Source organism: Mirounga angustirostris, unplaced genomic scaffold (genome assembly GCF_029215605.1).
Source record: "Mirounga angustirostris isolate CCGP_5_RB_7025 unplaced genomic scaffold, mMirAng1.0.hap1 SCAF_2, whole genome shotgun sequence".
In the NCBI taxonomy this organism is placed as follows: Eukaryota; Metazoa; Chordata; class Mammalia; order Carnivora; family Phocidae; genus Mirounga; species Mirounga angustirostris.
The window spans coordinates 26359547-26381174 of NW_026991710.1; positions in this window are offsets into that span (position 1 = coordinate 26359547).

The window sequence follows — 21628 nt, forward strand, 5'->3', positions numbered from 1 at the left end:
TTTGAAGGAAACCACTAGAGGACTCTTTGCTCTCTGATGGTGGAATCCTACCAATAAATTGAAAAGCTACCAAAATAACAATAGCTTACATCTGGGAAGGCTGCAAAAGAAGCCATACAAATGGTGTCCAAATATAAAGTGAACAGCTGTAAATTTTTGAACATTTGTAAAAACACGGTTTGAAAATTTTATTACTATAGAAACTTCACAATCACCATTACCTATGACACATTACAGCACATGTTTAAAAGTTTCAGGAAAGCTTTATTCTGTATGTTCAAGAGTACATAGCAAATGATTCTAAGAGCTGTAAATCATGAGATTAACTGGAGTGAATTATAGAGTTTAAATATTTTGCACAAAATAATTTACAAAAAAAAAAAAAACAAAAAAAAAAAACCTTAAACGTTAGACAACGTTGCTTTTAAAAGTTCTTTGCCAACCAAAAATTTACTCTTCGGTCAATTCCTATCTCCCATCCACTGACACTTCACTGATTGGTCTCCTGATTCCTTAACCCCTTTTTTGTTACTCTCTTCTCCCCTCACTTTCCCAACAAGAAACACAAATTTACCTGTTTTTGTCTTACAAAGCTTTTGCAAGCTCTCTGTTGTTTTCCTGCCCACATGCAAATTCCACATAAAGTAAGCTATCACAATATATTTTACAACAAAACTAATTTCCTTGCTTAAGGAAATGATGGTGCCAAACAGTGGTATGCTGGAATCAGATCATACGGATTACATGGACGTCTTCCCAACTCTAGAGTCAGTGATGCCATTCTGGCAGCTTTAAATCAGTGCACCTGTAAGTGTGTGTGGGGGTGAGGGATAGATAATGGAAATGAGAAAATCAGGGCTTTCTATTTCTTCTGGAGTGTCAGTTGTTCAATATATACCAGCATTGCATTTGAGATATTTGTTGTTATTAAATGATAGTAATAATGATGATAGAATTACTTAACGTTTAAAAGTTTATTATGGAACAAAAGTCTAAGAATTTTATATGTCTTAAATTAATTAATACCCAGAATAATCATCTGGAATATGTACTAGAATTATCCTTATTACAAGATGATGATACTGAGGTCAGAGATGTTGGATCTCATTCAAGGTAATTCTTCTGGAGAAGCAATATGAAACTTTGCCCTACCCAAAGTCTGCACATGAAGTTAGGATATTGGAAAAAGAATGTCTGGGAGTCATAAAACCTGAGTATAAGTTCCTCTATTCCATCCTTACCCTTTGACCTTGGGTAGTTTGTTTTCAAAATTTCTCCAATTAAAACTATGGAGAAAAAAATCCTATCTTTTAGGATTGTTTGGGAAATAGCTTTGGAAATTATAAAGTGTATTCATTAATCTAAATATGTAATGTGTTTGAAAATTTTAGCAAAAATTTAAGTAAACTAAAAAATTTCAATTAAAATTTTTTGCTAAAATTGGGGCACCTGGGTGGCACAGTTGGTTAAACATCCACTCTTGGTTTTGGCTCAGCTTGTGATCTCAGGGTTGTGAGATCAAGCCCTGCATCGGGTTCTGCGCTCAGGACAGAGTGTGCTTGGGATTCTTTCCCTCTCCCTCTGCCCCTCCCACTCATGCTCTCTCTCTTTCTAATATTTTGATCTGATAATGTGAACAAGGATTTAGTACATTTTTTTCTTGTTTTTACTGACAATAGAGTGAAATTTTTAAAATTTAGGTAAAAAGGGACATAGTGAAGAGATTTTTATTATGTTTTTTAAAAACCCACAAAAACTGACAAAAACACTGAATAATGAGGACAAATTTATTTCTTGTAAAACAAGGTATAAAACAAGCCCAAACCCCATATTGTGAACTGTATATTGCAATATACAGAGTTCACGTACAAGGATACTTATATTCTATACCTATTTCTTTAGATTTTACAAACACATATATCTCTGCAAAGGTTATTAACATATCAGCCACTGAGGGAAACTAGTTTGAAAACTACCAAGAGCTTTGTCGTGAATGTATTAAGTCTTTCAAGTGTATTAGACATTCAAAGGGAGCCATTGATTTTATAAAGGAATTTGTACAGTTGAAAATTCAGAAAGTATGCCAGAATTTAATTTATATATTAAAAGTGAATTGCCTCTACTCAATCTCATGTGAAACCATAGATTTGTCTGTGTAATAAAAGAAAATGAATAAAGAAGATATAGAAAAACTAGAATAGTAACTATAGAAAATTGTGAGAAAAAGCATGTAAAAAACTACCAGAAAAATATTTCAAGCTTGCTGATTTTCTAGGTAAATTTTCTCAAATTTTAATAAATAATTCTGATACTATTGAAAATATTCCAGAGCAAAAAAACATCAGAAAATATTCTAATTAATTTTTGGATTCAAGATTTTCTATAAATATCAAAATTTCTAAAAAGTAGCACAATCAAAACACAGAATCAGACACCATAGACTCAGTTTACTAACAAATACAACACAAAACCCTTACCAAACATTTGGCAATTTGAATTCAACGATTTTATGTGTAAAATCCCATAATTCAAAGGTTTTTATTAGGAATGTATGTATATAATTCACCTTAACAATAAATCAAAAAAGAAAAAAAAATGAATGAACTCCATAAATGATAAAAAGTTTTCTGATGTTTAATTAGGAATCAATGCTGACTTTCATTTAATGAAACAAGAACAGATGGATTCTTATTTAGTACATGGATATACATAGATATATTATATGGATATAGATATATAAATATTCAAATGTCAGCTGCATTCTAAATGGAGAATTACTAAGCTTTTTCCATCAAAGTGTAGGACAGTACAAGGATATCTATGCTGATCTTTATTATTTAACATTTTTCTGGGTGTAGTAGTCAAGACATTTTGATACAAAAAGTAAATATGATATAAATATTACACAGGAAAAAGCAAAAATTATCATTATTTTCATAAGATTGAATATCTAAAAAATATAAAAGAATCAATGAGAAACATTTTAAAATAAGAAAATTCAGTATTTGAATAAAAACACCGTTGACTTCTAATAATTTTTAAAGCTGTATAAAAACTAAAAAAGGAGGGCGCCTGGGTGGCTCAGTTGGTTAAGCGACTGCCTTCGGCTCAGGTCATGATCCTGGAGTCCCGGGATCGAGTCCCACATCGGGCTCCCTGCTTGACGGGAAGCCTGCTTCTCCCTCTCCCACTACCCCTGCTTCTGTTCACTCTCTCACTGTGTCTCTTTTTGTAAAATAAATAAATAAAATCTTCAAAAAATTTTTAAAAAAGTATTGCAAAAGATGATTTATAAACTGGTAATATACTTTCAGTTTATATGGGAAAGTGCTAATTTCATGAATACACAAAGTGCTTTTAAGATTAATACGTCAATAGAGTAAATAGGAAAAGAATATAAGCAGACAGTTTATAGAATACACAAATACCATGAAACAATATTTAACATTAATCACTCAAGAAAATGCAAGGTAACACAACAATAAATAGCTATTTTTACTTAAATTGTTGAAGTTTGATAATAGAACATTTTGGAAAGATTTTGACTGCTGGAATTATAAATCTATAGCATTTTTATAAAATATTTTGGGCAGCATTTATCAACATAAACATGCATAAATAAACAATCTCTTTCTATGAATGAATTTTACAGATAATGTCACATAAATTCACAAAAATATATGCTATATAGATAAATTTTACTGAACATTGTAATAGTAGAAACAACAGGAAGTAATGACTGTCTATAATAACATTGGTTAATTAAATTATAGTAGACTCATAAAATAATATACAATGCACCAATTAAGAAGAAGGAGTTATATCCATGATTGGTCTGAATAGTAGTCTAGTTATTAGCACTGTAATAATGGCGATTTTGTAGTTTTGTTAATGTACTTGTTCAGATACTGGTTTTGTAAGATGCTATCATTGGGGAAAGTGGGGAAAGTATACTCTAAAATTCCCTGTGCTACATTTACAACATGTAAATTTATATTTATGTACAATAAAAATTTTAAAAATCCAGATGGTCTGATATGGAAGGATGAGGGATATAATTTAAAGTATTAATATAAATATTTTATATATTCTGTATATAAATATAAAAATATATAAGTATTTTATATATACTGTATGTATTTGCTGGTCTGAAGCAACAGGAAATCCTCTTTGGAGGAACAATGCCATCTAGATATCAAATTTTCCATGGACTTTTCATACATGATGCGGCATCTATTAAAAATTCACCAAATATTGCAAGGAATAATAAACCCATGATTAGAAGTCAAAAGACAAAAGCAGAAAATAAAGACAAATTCACAAGTGACTAGAGATTTCATGCATATTTAATATGCACATGGAAGAGAGTACAAGATAAATGAAACTACACATAGAGAAGCAAATGATCATTATTGTAATAAAAATACCTTAGCAGATTAAGAATTTAATAAATAGTCTTCATAACAGTTTAGTCATACCTAAAAAGATGATAAGTAAATGGAATGATAGCTCAGAAAAAAATATGATGATTGAAGCATTTGAGAAAATAATGAAAACAAAATCCAAAAGTTAGCATATGATATATGGCACACAGTGAAGACATGGGAAATTTGAGAGTTATGTATCATGAGCAATGGAAAGGTAACAAGTGAGAGAGAGGGAGAGAGGTGGGGGGAGCGAGAAAGAGAGAATTAGAAGCAATATTTTAAAAACTAATGGACAAAAATATTAAAATTGATCACATAGATCAAGACAGATTAAAAGAATACTATAAACCACAAGCATAAAAATACAAAGAAAAGTATGTCCAGGAAAATAATAGCAAAATTACTGAAAATCAAAGACAAGGAGAAAACTTTAAAAGAAACCAGAAGTCAAAATGACACACTTTTTTCAACAAATCATCCATAAGGCTGACAGCTTTAATGGAAAACAGAATTAATGGAAAAGACAAAGTAAAGAAACTTTTTGCAGTTCTGAGAAAATACCTGTTGAATTAGAATTCTGTAGCTCCCCCCAAAAAAATCCATTAAAATTGAAAGCAAAATAAAGATTTGTTTACACAAATGTTGAAAGAAATTATCTTTAACAAACACTTTAAATAATAAGGTGAATTTTCAAGCAGAATGATTATAATGATCTTGGGTGAAAGTATGGAAATATAGGAAAGAATAAAGAGCAATACAGAGTGCAAGGATATGGATAAATCTCAATAAATATTGGCTCAATAATAACAATAACTTACAGAGTTTAAATATATCCACAATTTAAACACACGAGAACTATAGTATTAAAACGAAGAAGGGAGTAAATTGAGTTTTAATGCTCCATGTGCCTTGCTTCATCCTAGAAGTTGTAAAATAATAATTAAATATACACTTGAATTAATCAAGAATCTTCACAGTTTTAGAGCATCCTCAGGTAGGATAGCATATTTTAAAAAGTACATATCTAGGGGCGCTTGGGTGGCTCAGTTGGTTAAGCATCTGCCTTTGGCTCAGGTTCTGATCCCAGGGTCCTGGGATGGAGCCCTGCCCATCAGGCTCTGTGCTCAGCAGGGAGCCTGCTTCCCCCTTTCCCTCTGCCTGCCAATCTACCTGCTTGTGCTTTCTGTCTCTTTCTGTCAAATAAATAAATAAAATCTTTAAAAAAATAAAAAATAAATAAAAAAGTAAAAAGTACATATCTAAAAAATTAATAAAGTAAAATTAATAGAGTAGAAACTAATAGAATGAAAAAAATTGGAATATAAATACTTTAATCCTTTAAACAAAGGACTTAAACAGAGTTGAAAAATTTAGGTATATAATATAAATGAAATAGGATTCTTCAACTGAATGATGAGATTTTCAGAATGGGAGGAAGGGATATAATGCATTGCCAGTGAGTGATACACCTAAATTAAAAATACAGGAAGGATGAACTATAACCAATGGGAAAATAAGGCAAATAAATAAATAAATAAATAAATAAATAAATAAATAAATAAATCAAAATAAGGACTACAATTCAACTTATTTATTTATTTATTTATTTTGAAAGATTTTATTTTATTTATTTGTCAGAGACAGAGACAGACCACAAGCAGGGGAAGAGGCAGGCAGAGCGCAGAGCAAGGAGCCCGATGTGGGACTCTATCTCAGGACCCTGGGATCATGACCTGAGCCAAAGGCAATGGCTTAACCGACTGATCCACCCAGGCGTCCCCAATTCAACTTTTTTAGACAGCCAACTAAATAGATATATATACAAAAGAGGTGCATCATAAAGGAGAACAGTGGCCAGATTATGAAATATCAAATATCTGATAAAAGTAAGAGATGTTTTCCTATGTCAAAAAGGTTTATTGTGTCAAAAATATTATTGTGCTTGACTACATTTGTTTCTCGGTGATATTCCATATGACCACCACTTATGTAATTGATGATAGTTAATTTGTCAGGGTGCACCTAGCTTCCGTTAAGGTTGAGGCAGGGATATTGACTTTTCCTTTTCTTTCTTAGCTCTAAAAAAGATGTCAACAACATTTTACTCACATCTTTTCTGTTTTAGGGTGGTCTCAAGCATTTGCAATTTGTCCTAAGGGTGTGATTAATTTTCTCTGATCTAAAGGGTGGTCACATAGAAAGATATACATCCTTTATTCATGAAAGTACTGCCCCAACCACCTTTCCCTGAAAATGAGAATAATTTAGATTTGCCAATGCATTTTTTTTTTGAAATATCTCAATATTGCCTAACTATAGTGGCAGCAAAAATGCTCGTCCCTCTGCCTGCAGTACTGTTTCTGTGTTTCTATATTTGGTTTTCTCTCGCTCAGACATTTAGGGGCACCTGTTTTATGTGTGATGAATCTGAATCCTGAGTGAGCCTTCATGGTAGCACAAGTTGATCAGAATAATTGGTAGTAGTACATTTTGCATAGGTTTTTGTGAGGAAAAATGGATATCTATTAAAAATATTGCATTTTTAAAAGTCTGTGTACCCTCAGCTGGGGCTGGCTGACCTGAGAGTATAATCGAAAATTATTTTAATTTTATTAACAAATGAAAATCAGTCGATTTTAGAGATTTTCATTGTATTAATATTAAGATCTCTTTATTTAATGAAATCATAGCATAATTGAATTTAAATAAATGTGTTTTTATATTTAATGCTTAAAATATAAAAACAAAGAAATAGTCAATGAGTCATGAGTAGTATCAACCATATTAAATGCATATGCACTATTTTAAATATAACTGAATTATATCCAGCTAGTGCTCATAAAAGGAAAAGCAATTAGCAAATTAACTATTGTATTGCTATTGGACCTCTCTAAGGCTAAAGAATTTTTCCAGTTATACAAAGAACGTCCTTGAATTTTACAAGTCTGAATTTATTACTAAGGAACTCAGTTAAGCAAACACATTTTTATCTGTTGACATTTAATCAAGGCAGAAGTTTTTATTTATACAAAGCATTACATATATTTGAAATGCTTTTCTTCTTTCAAGGAAATAAACTACAGTTGTGCTGTTTAGGCATAATATAATTAGGCATACAGATATTTCAGATATGTGAAATGAAGGAGAAAGAAGAAAGAGGGGATGTGTCCTACCTAGTACGAATCAAATGTTTAATATGTGACCATGACTGTGTTAGGTATGCATTTTTTAACTCATTATTTAAAAACAAGACTTGGAACTGTAAAATTCCCAGAAGAAAACATAGGGAAAATGGTCTTTGGCATTAATCTTGGCAACAATTTTTTAAATGTAACACCAAAATCACAAGAAACAAAAGCAAAAATCAAGAGAAACTACATCAAACTAAAAACAAAACAAACAAAACAAAGAACACAAAAAACAAAACCAAAAAAACAAAAACCTCTGCACAGCAAAAAATAATCGACAAAATAAAAAGTCAACTTATGAAATGGGAGAAAATATTTGAAAACCATGTATCTGATAAGGGGTTAATATCAAAAATCTATAAAGAATTCATACTGCTCAATTAAAAAACCCCAAACAATCTGATTTTAAAAAATGGGCAGATCTGAATAGATCTTTTTTTTTTTTTTTTCCAAAGAAGATATACCAATGACCAACAGTATGTGAAAAGATGCTCAACATCACTAATCATCAAGGAAATGGAAATCAAAAGCACAGTAAGATATTATCTCACACCTGTTAGAATGACTAGAAGACAAGTGATAACAAGCTTTAGTGAGGATGTGGAGAAAAGAAAGTGCTCATGAACTATTAGTGGGAATATAAATTGGTTTGGCCACTATGGAAAACAGTATGGAGATTCCTCAAAAAATAAAAAATAGAACTACCACACAATCTAGCAATCCCACTTCTGAGTTTATATTTGAAGAAAATGAAAACACAATATTTAAAAAAAAAATCTTCACTCTTACGTTCATTGCAACATTATTTACAAGAGCCAAGATGTAGAAACAACCTAAGTTTCTGTTAACAGATGAATGGATAAAGATATATGTCTATATCTATATAAAATGTATAACAGAATATTATTCAGCCATGAAAAAGAAGAAAAATCTTACCACTTGCAACAACATGGATGGACCTAATGGAGGGCATTATGCTAAGTGAGGTAAGTCAAAGAAAGACAAATAACATATGATATCACTCATATGTAAAATGTAATAAAGCTAAACTCTTAGAAACAGAAAGTAGAATGGCAGTTACCAAGAGCTTGGGGATAGGGGTCTCCGAGAGCTGTCGAACAAAACGTATATTCTTGCAACTAGATGATGAATAAGTTACAGAGATCTAATACACAGCATTGTGATTATAGTTGACAATCCTGTATTATATACAGCTATACCTCAGAAGTATTGTGAGTTTTGTTCCAGACCACCAAAACAAAGTAAACATCATAATAAAGTAAGTCAAATGAATTTTTTTGTTTCCCACTGCATATGAAAGTTGTGTTTATACTATACTGTAGTCTATGAAGTATGTTTAAAAAATGCATATACCTTACAAAATACTTTATTGCTAAAAAATGCTAACCATCATCTGAACTTTCAGCAAATTTTAATACTTTTGCTGGTGGAGGGTCTTGCCTCAATGTTAACAGCTTTTGCCTCATCAGAGTGGTGGTTGCCAAAGATCGGGGTGGCTGTGGCTATTTCTAAAAGTAAAACAACAATGACGTCTACCACACTGATTGACTCTTCCTTTCACAAATGATTTCTCTGTAGCATGGGTTGCTGTTTGATAGCATTCTACCCACAGTAGAATTCTTTCATAATTGGAGTCAATCTTCTCAAATCCTGCTGCTGCTTTATCAGTAAAGTTTATGTAATATTCTAAATCCTTTGATGTCATTTCAACAATCTTCACAACATCTTCATCAGGAGTAGATTTCCTCTTAAGAAACTACTTTCTTTGCTCATCCATAAGAAGCAGCTCCTCATCCATTCAAGTTTTATCATGAGCTTGCAGCAATTCAGTCCCATCTTCAGGCTCCACTTCTCATCTTAGTTCTCTTGCTGTTTCCATAACATCTGCAGTCCCTTCCTCCACTGAAGCCTTGAACCCTTCAAAGTCATTTTGAGGGTTGTAGCCAACTTCCTCCAAATTCCTATTAATCTTGATAATTTGACCTCTTCCTATGAATCATGAATGTTCTTAATGGCATCTAAGAATGGTGAATTTTTTCCAGAAGCTTTTCAATTGAGTTTGCCCAGATTCATCAGAGGAGTCACTATCCATGGCAGCTATAGCCTTACGAAATTTATTTTTTAAATGATAAGACTTGAAAGTTGAAATGACTCCTTGATCCGTGGGCTGCGGAATCGATGATGTGTTAGCCGGCACAAAAACAACATTAGTATCATTGTACATCACCATCAGAGCTCTTGAGTGACCAGGTGCATTGCCAAGGAGTGGCAAAATTTTGAAAGCTTTTTTTTTTTTTTTTTTTTTTTTTGGTCTGAGTATTAGGTCTCAACAATGAGTTTAAATATTCAGTAAACCATGTTGAAAAACAGATGTGCTGTCATCCAGGCTTTGTTGTTCTATTTACAGAGCACAGGCAGAGTAGATTTAACATCATCCTAAAGGGGCTTAGAATTTCCAGCATGGTAAATGAGCCCTGGCTTCAACTTAAAGTCACTAGCCACATTAGCCTGTAACAAGACAGCCAGCCTGTCCTTTGAAGCTTTGAAGCCAGGCACACATTTTTCCTAGCTATGAAACTCCTACATAGCATCTTCTTCCAATAGATGTCTGTTTCATCTACATTGAAAGTCTACTGCTTAGTATAGCCACCTTTATGAATGACCTTGGCTAGATCTTCTGGATCACTTGCTGCAGCTTCTACATCAGCACTTGCTGCTTCACCTTGCCCTTTTGTGTTGTGGAGACAGCTTTTTTTCCCCTTAAATCTCATGAACCAACCTCTGCTAGGTTCAAACTTTTCTTTTGCAGCTTCCTCACCTTTCTTGGCCTTCACAGAATTGAAGGGAGTTAGGACTTTGCTCTGGACTGGGCTTTGGCTGGAGGAAAGGAGGTGGCTTGTTTGATCTTCTGCCCAAACTACTCAAATTTTCTCCATATCAGCAATAAGCCTGTTTCATATTCTTATTATTCATGTGTTCACTGGAATAGCACTTTTAATTTCCTTTGAGAACTTTTGTTTTGCATTCACAACTTGACTGTTTGGTACAAGAAGCCTTGCTTTCAATCTATCTCACCTTTTGACATGACTTTCTTACTAAGCTTAATCATTTCTAGCTTTTGATTTAAAGCAAGAGATCTGCAACACTTCCTTTCATTTGAACACTTGGAAGCCATTGTAAGGTTATTAATTGGCCTAATTTTAATATTGTTGTGTCTCAGGGACTAGGGAGGTCTGAGGAAAGGGAGAGAGACAGGTGAATGGAAGGTTGGTGGGACAGTCAGAACACACACAATATTTCTCAATTAATTAAGTTTACTATCTTATATGAGCATGGTTCATGGTACCCCAAAACAATTACAACAGTAACATCAAGGATCACAGATCACAAGGGTACCTGGGTGGCTCAGTCTGTTGAGTGTTTGACTCTTGACTTCAGCTCAGGTCATTATCTCAGGGTAGGGGGATCAAGCCCCTTGTTGGGCTCAGAGCTCAGCATGGAGTCTGCTTGGGATTCTCTTTCTCCCTTTCCCACTGCCCCACCCCTTACTGTGCTCTCTCTCACTCTCTCTCAAAAAAAAAAAAAAGAGTCACAGATCACCATAACAAATAATAATGAAAAAGTTTGAAATATTGCTAGAATTACTAAAATGTGGCAGAGATATGAATTGAGCCAATGCTTATAGAAAAATAGCACCAGGGCGCCTGGGTGGCTCAGTCGTTAAGCATCTGCCTTCGGCTCAGGTCATGGTCCCAGGGTCCTGGGGTCAAGTCCCACATCAGGCTCCCTGCTCCCCAGAGAGCCTGCTTCTACCTCTCTCACTCCCCCTGCTTGTGTTCCCTCTCTCGCTGTGTCTCTGTCAAATAAATAAATAAAATCTTAAAAAAAAAAAGAAAAATGGCACCAATAGACTTTTTATTCAATGTTACCATAAACCTTCAATTTATAAAAAAAATATATATATATATCTCCGAAGCTCAATAAAGCAAAGTGCAATAAAATGAGATATGCCAGTACTTCAAAGTTACTAAAAGACTAGAGCTTAAATGTGTTTACTACAAGCTGAAATAATAATTATATGACATGAAAGCTGAAGCTATGGTGGTATTCATATTGCAATATGTAAATGTCTCAAATCAACATATTGTACACATGAAAGTTCCACAACGTTATATGTCAGTTATATCTCAATAAAATATTAAAAAACTTTATGAAATATTGTCAATTTCCTAAGTAGGAGCCAAAAAAAGTGTTTAGTAACTTGCTCATATTTACAAAACTTTCATGTAGGACAGGTAGATTTTAATTTCAAAGCCTATACATTTTTTCTTTATTGCATCTTCTAAACTATCCTTTATTCATCTGTATATTGACAAATAAAACATGGATTCACGTTACCCTAATTATGGAATATCTTGTGTAATCATTTCCATTTATAGTTGTAACATTTAAATTAAAAGCTATTAATCTTTATTCGTTATTTCAAAAATATTTCCCTTTGATTAATATCTTTAGTTTCAATGAAGTCATAAAACATTTAGGTTAAATCAGTGTCAACAAGTAGAAATTAAGTTTGTTTACACATTTTTATTAGTAATTTCTAAATTAAATCCATTCATTTTCAAAAAGGGATTTTTTACATAAAAGGATTATTTTAAGGAGATATTTTATAGATCTAAGAGAACATTCCTGTTCTAAGTTCTATGTTTCTTACATAGCATGATATACAAATGAAGAGGTAAGCATTTGCACATGTTGACAACATTAATTTGACAGATAAATCGATGCACCTACTGTGTGCAGAATATTTTATAAAGTGATTTTTGTCTCCAAATACAAAACAGCTAATTTTGTAATCAACAAAGCTTATGAGAAAAGGCATATAAACATATGGGTGCTAGATGACATCAAATGGAAATACTTGTGTCAAAAATGAGGATATGAAGCACAATGGTATGTCAGGAGAGAAAAGTACAATATTATAGAAGTGTTGATGTTTAGCTGGTGCAAGCATGGGTAGAATTCATCATAAAAACTTGGAGCAAAGGGTAAGGACGAGGAAATCATATTAGTTAAAGAGTAAGCATTCAGTTTCTGTAAAAACATTTGTAATAAATTCAGCAAGGCGACACTAAAGATTAAAAGTGGAAAATAAGATGGAAAACAAAAAAACAAATCAAAGTAGACTGTTATACATAAAAGTCTCTCTCAATCATTTTAGCTGAATATAGAAGTACAATTCTTATATGATTTGGCAGAAAAATCTATTTGAATCTCTTGTTATAACTTTCTAAAATTAGGGCTTTTTTCATTCTCTGAAGAAACATTTATGGAAACATTTTTAACAGAGCAAGAAAATAGAATTCTTCAGTGAGATCTTCTATATTATTTTACAGTCAACATGTAACTTATCCAATGACCTCTATAATCAATCAACTTACCTATGGTTTATTCATATAAAAATGTGACTATGAGTACCTGAGCTTCATTTTAACCTGAAGATGGGTAACATCCATGCTGTAGATTTTTTTAATAGAAACATTTGTAAATGAATATTATCAAACCATGTAGATGTCCAAATTGACCAATACCATAGATAAAGAACTTGCTGGAAACCATAGCAAAGTGCAAAACAGGAGTTCCAGCCAGCTCCGTCCGCAATGTGCTTATTTTAATTATACACAGCTGGGTAATTTGCAGAGTATCTGTTAAAGTCACCATTTGAAACAACGGTCTTCATTTACATGTGTTGAATAAAAGCTTCCTAAAGAAATTATTTCAAGTGTTATTATTCCCCATAATATACTTAAGAAAAAAATAATCAATAAACATAATCTTATTAAGATTAATTAATCTGGGTTTTATCAAATAACCAGAATAATATTATATTTATTTTATTCAAAGATTTATTTTATTTATTTGAGAAAGAGAGAGCACGAGCAAGAGAGGCAGAGGGAGAGGGAGAGAGGATCTCTAGCAAACTCCGCCTGGAGCACGGAGCTTGACTAGGGGCTCAATTTCACCACCCTGAGATCAGGACCTGAGCAGAAACGGAGTCCAATGTTCAGTCAACTGTGCCACCCATGTGCACCTAAATTTATTTTATTTATTTATTTTTTGGGGGGTTTACTATTTACATCTAAATTTATTTTAAAAACAAGACAGTATTTTTGGTTTTATAATGTTAATTTATTAGAAAAATGTCTGATTTAAGGACAGATGGAAGGGGATCAGTTAAGGTCCCATCATTTGAACTTAATTGGCATTAAAAAAGAGAGAGTGAAAAGAAACAAACAAAAAAAAAAACCACTCCAAAATGTGTAAGGAGATTCATGCAGGACGAATACTGAAACATTTTTAACGAAATAAAATAGTGGAATCACTTTAGCAAACTTTAGTTGAAAATTAACTGTACAGGTTAAGAAAATAATTTACTAAAGACGCCACCTTTATTCTTGATAGCTACTTTTATTCTTCTCCACATCATACCAGAATATAAAGGGCACTTTAGGTAAACAACAGGATCCAGAAAACATAATTATATAAAACTAAAATGTACTTGCTTTTTCCAGTGACTTTTAGAAATGGTAGAAATCTGGAAATTACTGTCTATGTAGTACAAATTAAATAGCTTTTCTGTCCAGCGTGGATGTAATTAGTCCCTTCCTCATCCCTCTTCCAGGAGGAAGTGTAAGAAGGGCATGAGGGATTTCTCAGCTGTCCAGAATCATGCCAGAATATTATGATGTTTATCTATTTTCCTTGCGTGTTTCTGCTAATGAATTTTTTCAAGATTTTATTTATATTTTGAGAGAGAGAGAGAGAGAGAGATAGCAAGAGAAAGCACAAGAGGGGAGGCAGAGGGAGAAGCAGGCTCCCCAGGAGCAGGGAGCCCTATGTGGGGCTGGATCCCAGGACCCTGAGATCATGACCTGAGCCAAAGGCAGACGCTTAACTGACTAGACAACCCAGGTGCCCCTCTGCTAATGAAATTTTGTTTGTGTGGGTACTTTTACTTGTTTAATTTTTTTTCCTTTTATTGCGTTATATCTCATATTGCCTCTGTGATTTTTATTTTGCCTTTTTTCCTAGAATTCCCTCCCCTTTCTCTGCTTATTTCTTACTATTTATCTTTGAGGTCCCAACTCTACTCTCACATATTCTGTGATACTTTTAATATCTAGTAATGACCAACATTTTTTAAAGATGTTTTTAATATTTTTTTTTATTTTTGCCACTCTTCTATTCCATGAGCCATTCATATATCTTTATTTTTTTTAATTGATGATAAACTACAAATCTTTCTTGAGTATGATGAGGTTATATCCCAGTAAAACCATTGTGAGTTGAAAATACAGTAAGTCAAAAATGCATTTAATACGCCTAGGCTAGCCTATCTTATGTGTGTCCAGAACACTTATGTGAGCCTACAGCTGGGCAAAATCATCTAACACAAAACCTATTTTACAGTAAAATATTGATTAACTCTTGTAATTTATTGAATACTGTACTGAAAGTGAACACTGGAATGGTTATTTGTCCTTGTGATCGCAGACGGACTGGCAGCTAGGGTTGCGACAATCAAGCAATGGATGGAGTGATATTCCTCTAATTATATGACTATTTAAAAGTTTGTTTAATTTGTTTATATATATATTTTTATTAATAGACAATTTTTAGAGCCTCTTAGGTTTATCAAAAAATTGAGCAGAAAATACAAAAAGTTCCCATATACTTCTTCTCCCCTGCCACACTCAGTTTTTCCTATTAACATCTGGCATTGGTGTGGTGCACTGGTTATAACTGAATTAATATTGATACATTATCATGAACTGAAGCCCATAGTTTACATTGAATTCATTTCTGACTCTGTAGTTCCATATATGTATGGCCACAATTCGTTTATTCATGAAACAACCAAAGGAAATCTTTGTCACTTCAAATTTTTGCAATCATGATTAAAATCTACCGCAAACATTCATATGCAGGGTCTTTTCCTTCTCCTCATCCTCCCCTTTCTTCTTTCTTCCTTTCTTCCTCCTCCTCTTCATCTTCTCCTTCTTCTCCTCCTTCCCTCCTCCTCCTCCTCCTGTTTCCTCTTCTTCTTCTTTCTTCTTCTCCTTCTTCTTCTTCTTCTTCTTCTTCTTCTTCTTCTTCTTCTTCTGCTTCTGCTTCTGCTTCTGCTTCTGCTTCTGCTTCTGCTTCTTCTTCTTCTTCTTCTTCTTTCTTCTTCCTCCTCCTCCTCCTCTTTTTCCTCCTTCTCCTTTTCATGGGCATAAGTTTTTAACTCATTTGTATAAATACCTAGGACTACAATTGCTGGATTATATAGTAAAACTATGTTTAACTTGGTGAGAAATGGCTACATTATCTCCTCAAGTGGCTGAAAGTGGCTGTACCATTTTGCATTCCCACCAAGAATGAATAAGAGTTCCTATTGCTCCACATCCTCGCTAGTATTTGTTTGTCTGTTTGTTTTGGTTAGCAGTAAAACATCTTTCTAGAGTTTTTACTTTTAGATTTTTTTGTAAAGTTCCATATTTCTAGAAAACATTTAGATGATTCTTTTCTTTATTCTTTACACATTCTGACAATCCCTGCCTTTTAACTAATTTACTAAATTAACATTTATTTTGATTATGTGTATATTCTTATTTACTTCTATGATCTTCCTTTGTTTTCTCTAGTATCTTCTTTTGTATCAGGTCACTATTTCCTTTTTTTAAAAACTAATTTTGAATCACTCTATTTCCATTCTGTCAGTGTAATTTATCTAGCAGTTGTAAGATTCTGATTAATGGAAGTCTTTCTGAAAATACTCACCATGGTAATGCTATGAAGCAAAATTCCAAAATTTCTTGAAATATGTCCTCATTGAGGGTCCCACTATTTTGCCTTGAATTTGTGGGTTTATTCCTGTATGACATTAATTTAACTACAGAAGGGAGGTAAGAAAAGCCTTTATGAATAATTTGTTTTCCCAAAAGATATATTTTAAAAAGTTCTTATTCTAATTTCCACTTCTAAAATGTTATATATCTACATCCTCTATGGCAACATCTAGGATTGAAGTTATTCAATGCCATAGGCTTCATTGAATACATATTATTTTTATTTTTTTTTAAAGATTTTATTTATTTATTTGAGAGAGAGAGAATGAGAGACAGAGAGCACTAGAGGGAAGAGGGCAGAGGGAGAAGCAGACCCCTGCCAAGCAGGGAGCCCGATGCGGCACTCGATCCCGGGACTCCAGGATCATGACCTGAGCCGAAGGCAGTTGCTTAACCAACTGAGCCACCCAGGCGCCCATTGAATAATTATTATCATTTATTTTATTATAGTTTATTAAGCATTATCAAAATAGATGCAGATTTATGCATTATAAAGTAATATACAGAAATACTGTGGATTGTATTTCCATAACTCCATTGTGATATGTTGCTTCTTTGTGTTATTTTCTGAGACAGTAGAGTTCATCCCTCTGTGTCTACAAACAAAAGGTTGTTTTTATTGATTTAATTTTGTTCTAGTTTTCTACTGTGCAGTTGTGTGATAGACTCTAAAACAATGGGTGTCATGACATGATTCTCAATCATCACAGACAAAAATAGTGTCAAGAACAATTATTTATCTTCAGAAGTCTAACCTTGCTTGACTAATACCAGTAGCCACTTGAGTGTCAATTTCCTCATCCACATGTAAAGTAAGTGTAATAAAATTTATTAGAGTTTTTTTCTGTGTGTTTTTTGTAAAGTCACTTAAATTTATTTCTATAACCTTGGATATATAGTCTTCAGAACATTTTGTTGAATTAGATATATATATATATATAAATAAGTTTCAGATGTAGTAAGTCTGCAGGTGTTTTAATCATATGGTGTATACTGCAAAAATACATATATGATGAATCTGAAGACTTTTTTTTCACCTTTTTAGACTTTTTTTAAATAAAATTAAGGTTCTTTGTTAAAATCACTATGTCCTTCGATATGAGGCCAATGCAACTATCAAATAAATTATTTTATTTTGAGTTTAAATATTCTTTTTAGCATTATTTTCAATATTAACTGGAATATCCCTCCCACTTCACTCTGAATATGGATCTTGCAGATCACCCCTCAGTAGTTTGTCTACGGCTTTGTCAGTTTATTAACTAAATTCTTGTGGTGTTATAAAACTGTATTTTCAGAGATACTTTTCATAACAAAATGAGTTATCTCCTAAAATATCTATTAATATATAATGAATATTTACTTATATACAGATATAGAGAAATTTGTACAATAATACTCGATGAGTATAGAAAAAATATCACTATAAAAATTGCCACCAATTTTGGCATCCTTACTCAAGTAACTTACCTTCCATTGTTTTTATTTTTATAATCACTTATAGAACTGATTTGGTTACTATATTGAACAAAATGTCTGTAGTCAGTATTCAAACTAAAAGATGGGCATGACTTAATATAGGCTCCAAAATATATTATTTTTAGAGATCATACTGATATGGTAAAAAGGTTATCAGATACTATCATGTACTTAAACAGAATATTATTTTTTCTTTTAATTGTTCTGTATTTTTCAATTGTCTAATTGTATTACCACTATTATTTTGTAACTCCATTTTCTCTGCTGTTGTTAAAAAAAAATAATCACAAGGCAGTCAAACTAATGGATTTTATTGTCTCACTGCTGTGTCACTAAGAGAGTTTTATTTTACTCATATGTTTCCATTTACTTCAAAGCCTAACCTTTATCATATCATTTTCTTTCATATTTATAGATCAACATTTGTAAAGAAGGGTGACTTTGTTTTCAGTTCATGTGAAATAAATTCTGAAGAGAATGTGATTATAAGACCCAACTCTATTCTAATGCACTTCTAAGAAGTCAAGACTTTATTAAGTGTGTGACATTAATTTGCATCCCAACGGAAATGAATTAAAGGAGCAAAAGTGTCTATTTGTTGTGAATTTATTATACACATATTCAGTTCACAAAAATCTTTATGGTGTAACTACTTAATTAACACAAAGGAAAATGCTGTGAATTTAAATATTCAAATATTTAAAGAAAAATTCTAATTGTTTAATGCCAATAAACCCTGAAAAAAGATTGGTGTATTTATTGAGTGCACTATTTATCATAATCCTAATACTACAATAATCCTATTGGTGATATAAACCTTTTGTTTCTACTAACACACATACAAAACCCTCATTTTTATCATCAATTAAAACATCATCTATTACCATTCTAATAACGCTGAAAAAATAAATGAGGGGGAAAATACTAATACGTTATCTAAAGTGTTTATATCTTAGGGAGTAATAAGAATTATTTCAATAAGTGGAATATTTAAACAACTGTATGTCCATAAGCAACTATTTTGCTAATCCATAAGGATTATGATAAAATGGGAAGATTGTTGTTTTATTTATTTGATTCATTAGATAAATTTTTGAGTATTTAATATGTTAGGTACTCTTCTAGACACTGATGATATATTAGTGAAACAAAATATATTGCCTCTCTTTCTCTGCATTATAAAATGAGGCTCATATGAGGCATGGATATGGAAGGAGGAGTATATGAAAAGTAAGCCAACCCCCAACAACAAAGTAGCTGTGCCAGACTTACAGGGGTAGAAGGTGGAAGAGTTAAAAAGGTGTTTGAAATTAGATATTAAATAATTAAAATTAAAAACAATGATCATGGGAATATAGTATGTTATAAAAACAATGAAAGTGAAATCAGTCTAAGATGTTAATAAGATTCTTCCAATGGCAATGAAAAAATTTACATAATTCATAACAGTAACTTAAGGAAAATTTTATTTTTTATTTTTTATTTTTTAAGATTTTATTTGACAGAGAGAGAGAGAGCAGGAGAGCATGGTAGGGGACCTGGAGAGGGAGAGGGAGAAGCAGGCTCCCCGCTGAGCAGGGAGCTCACCAGGGGCTGGATCCCAGGACTCTGGGATCACCACCCAAGCCAAAGGCAGTCACCCAAACAATGAGACACCCAGGCACCCTGAAAATGTAATTTTTATTAGTCAATAAGCTGATACTACTGACCAAACTGGATTCAGAAATATTGGAGTGTAGGAACAAGGATCATCATAATTTGATGAAGGCGGATGTGAAAACATATAATGTGTTGAGTAAAAACAAGTAATTTTATCTAAGATCCATTATGCAGGAAGTGGATGCTTGGAAAGATTTGATAAAGACAAGTTATTAAAATATTCCAGAGTTAACTTAAAGGAAGACACTGAAAACAACTGGAATAATAATAATAAAAAAAAAATCACAAAGCATTCTTCACTGTAGGTTTTGGTTCAAGTTTTCACCTACTCTAAAAGATAAATCCATGGTTTGCCACTAAAATATTGGTGAATGGAAGCAAATTTCCGTAAGTGAATTTAAAATAAAAACTCTCAGCATATTTTGTATCACTGACTAGGACTCCTCATTTATGTTATCTTTTTACAATAGCCAACCAATTCTATTAGGCCTAAGATATGGACAAGAGGAGTTTTCCTAAACACCCAATAAACCTATTAAAAATTGTGCAATTTTAATTCTGCAGAAAGCGTTACCACTTTCTGCCTTCTCCATCGATCTTAACAGGAATTTGGTTATTTCAATGCAGAAATTTGATATTAATATGAATGAATAGATTTTATAAAGAATTAAAGTTTAAACTGTCATGATCACCTTGAAAATGATTAAAATAAAAACTATTTGATGATGACTAAATGTATGCTCATTTAAATATTTACTCAAAAGATTATTTTTGATCCCTTCTTTGTGGTTATGATTATCTTAGCTTTATGTTTAGTTTAATTTTTTGCATATGGAATGAAGAGTCCATATGCAAAGACATATGAATGAATAATAAATGCATATAAAATCATATAAATGAACAAATAATTTGTGGTACTCACACCTATTGATTAAAGTTTATATTTGGATAAGAACTAACATAATAGTCAATGTAAATGTATTTTTAAATTATACATTTTAAAATAGATCAAGTATTTTTTCTTTAACTGATATAATAGTTAACAATAGCCATAATAAAAAGATCATACCATTGCAATATGTATACAAAATAATCAAACTTTATAAAATCAATTTTTAAATGCCATTTTATTTGGAATCTTAACCATCTTCAAAATTACTCGGCAGGTTATAGACATCCATTCTAAGAACATGAGACTACGTGATGGGTTGGGAAAATAATGCATTACTTTTAATCCTATAAATATATCTTCCCATTCTTCCAAATGATCAATCAACAGCTGCTTTCCTTTATTTTGGTGGACAAATGAAGTGCTCTTTTTATTTTAAAAATCTGCCATTATTATGGATATACTGATAAATTAAAAAAAAACTTTTAAAAATTTTCTTCTCCTGAACTATTTAGTATGTGAAATATTTATATATATATACACACACACATATTTTATCATTCCAACAATGTGACAATAAGGAAGTTCTATTATTTCTCATTTTTAAAAGGGGAGGTGGGGGGATGGGTTAGCCTGGTGATGGGTATTAAAGAGGGCACATATTGAATGGAGCACTGGGTGTTATATGCAAACAATAAATCATGGAACACTGCATCAAAAACTAATGATGTAATGTATGGTGATTAACATAACATAATAAAATAAAATAAAAGTTAAAAAAAGTGTATTTTAAGTTTAAATAAAATACCCATGAGTTAAATTAGTACTGACCATGATCATTATTCTTATTCTTATTATTTCCTTTTGGGAATGAGTGAATAACTTGCCAACACACCACAAACTTTGTCAAATAAATAGATATTTTTATTATGCCCTCATTATTAAGTCATCTGCTTTTAATATTAAACCTGAAGCTCACTTGAGCTCACTAGTAATTAATTATCAGTTGAGCACTTGCAAAGGCTAATGTTCTCCATAACTTTTGGCAATATTCATTATGTTTACAGAGCACTG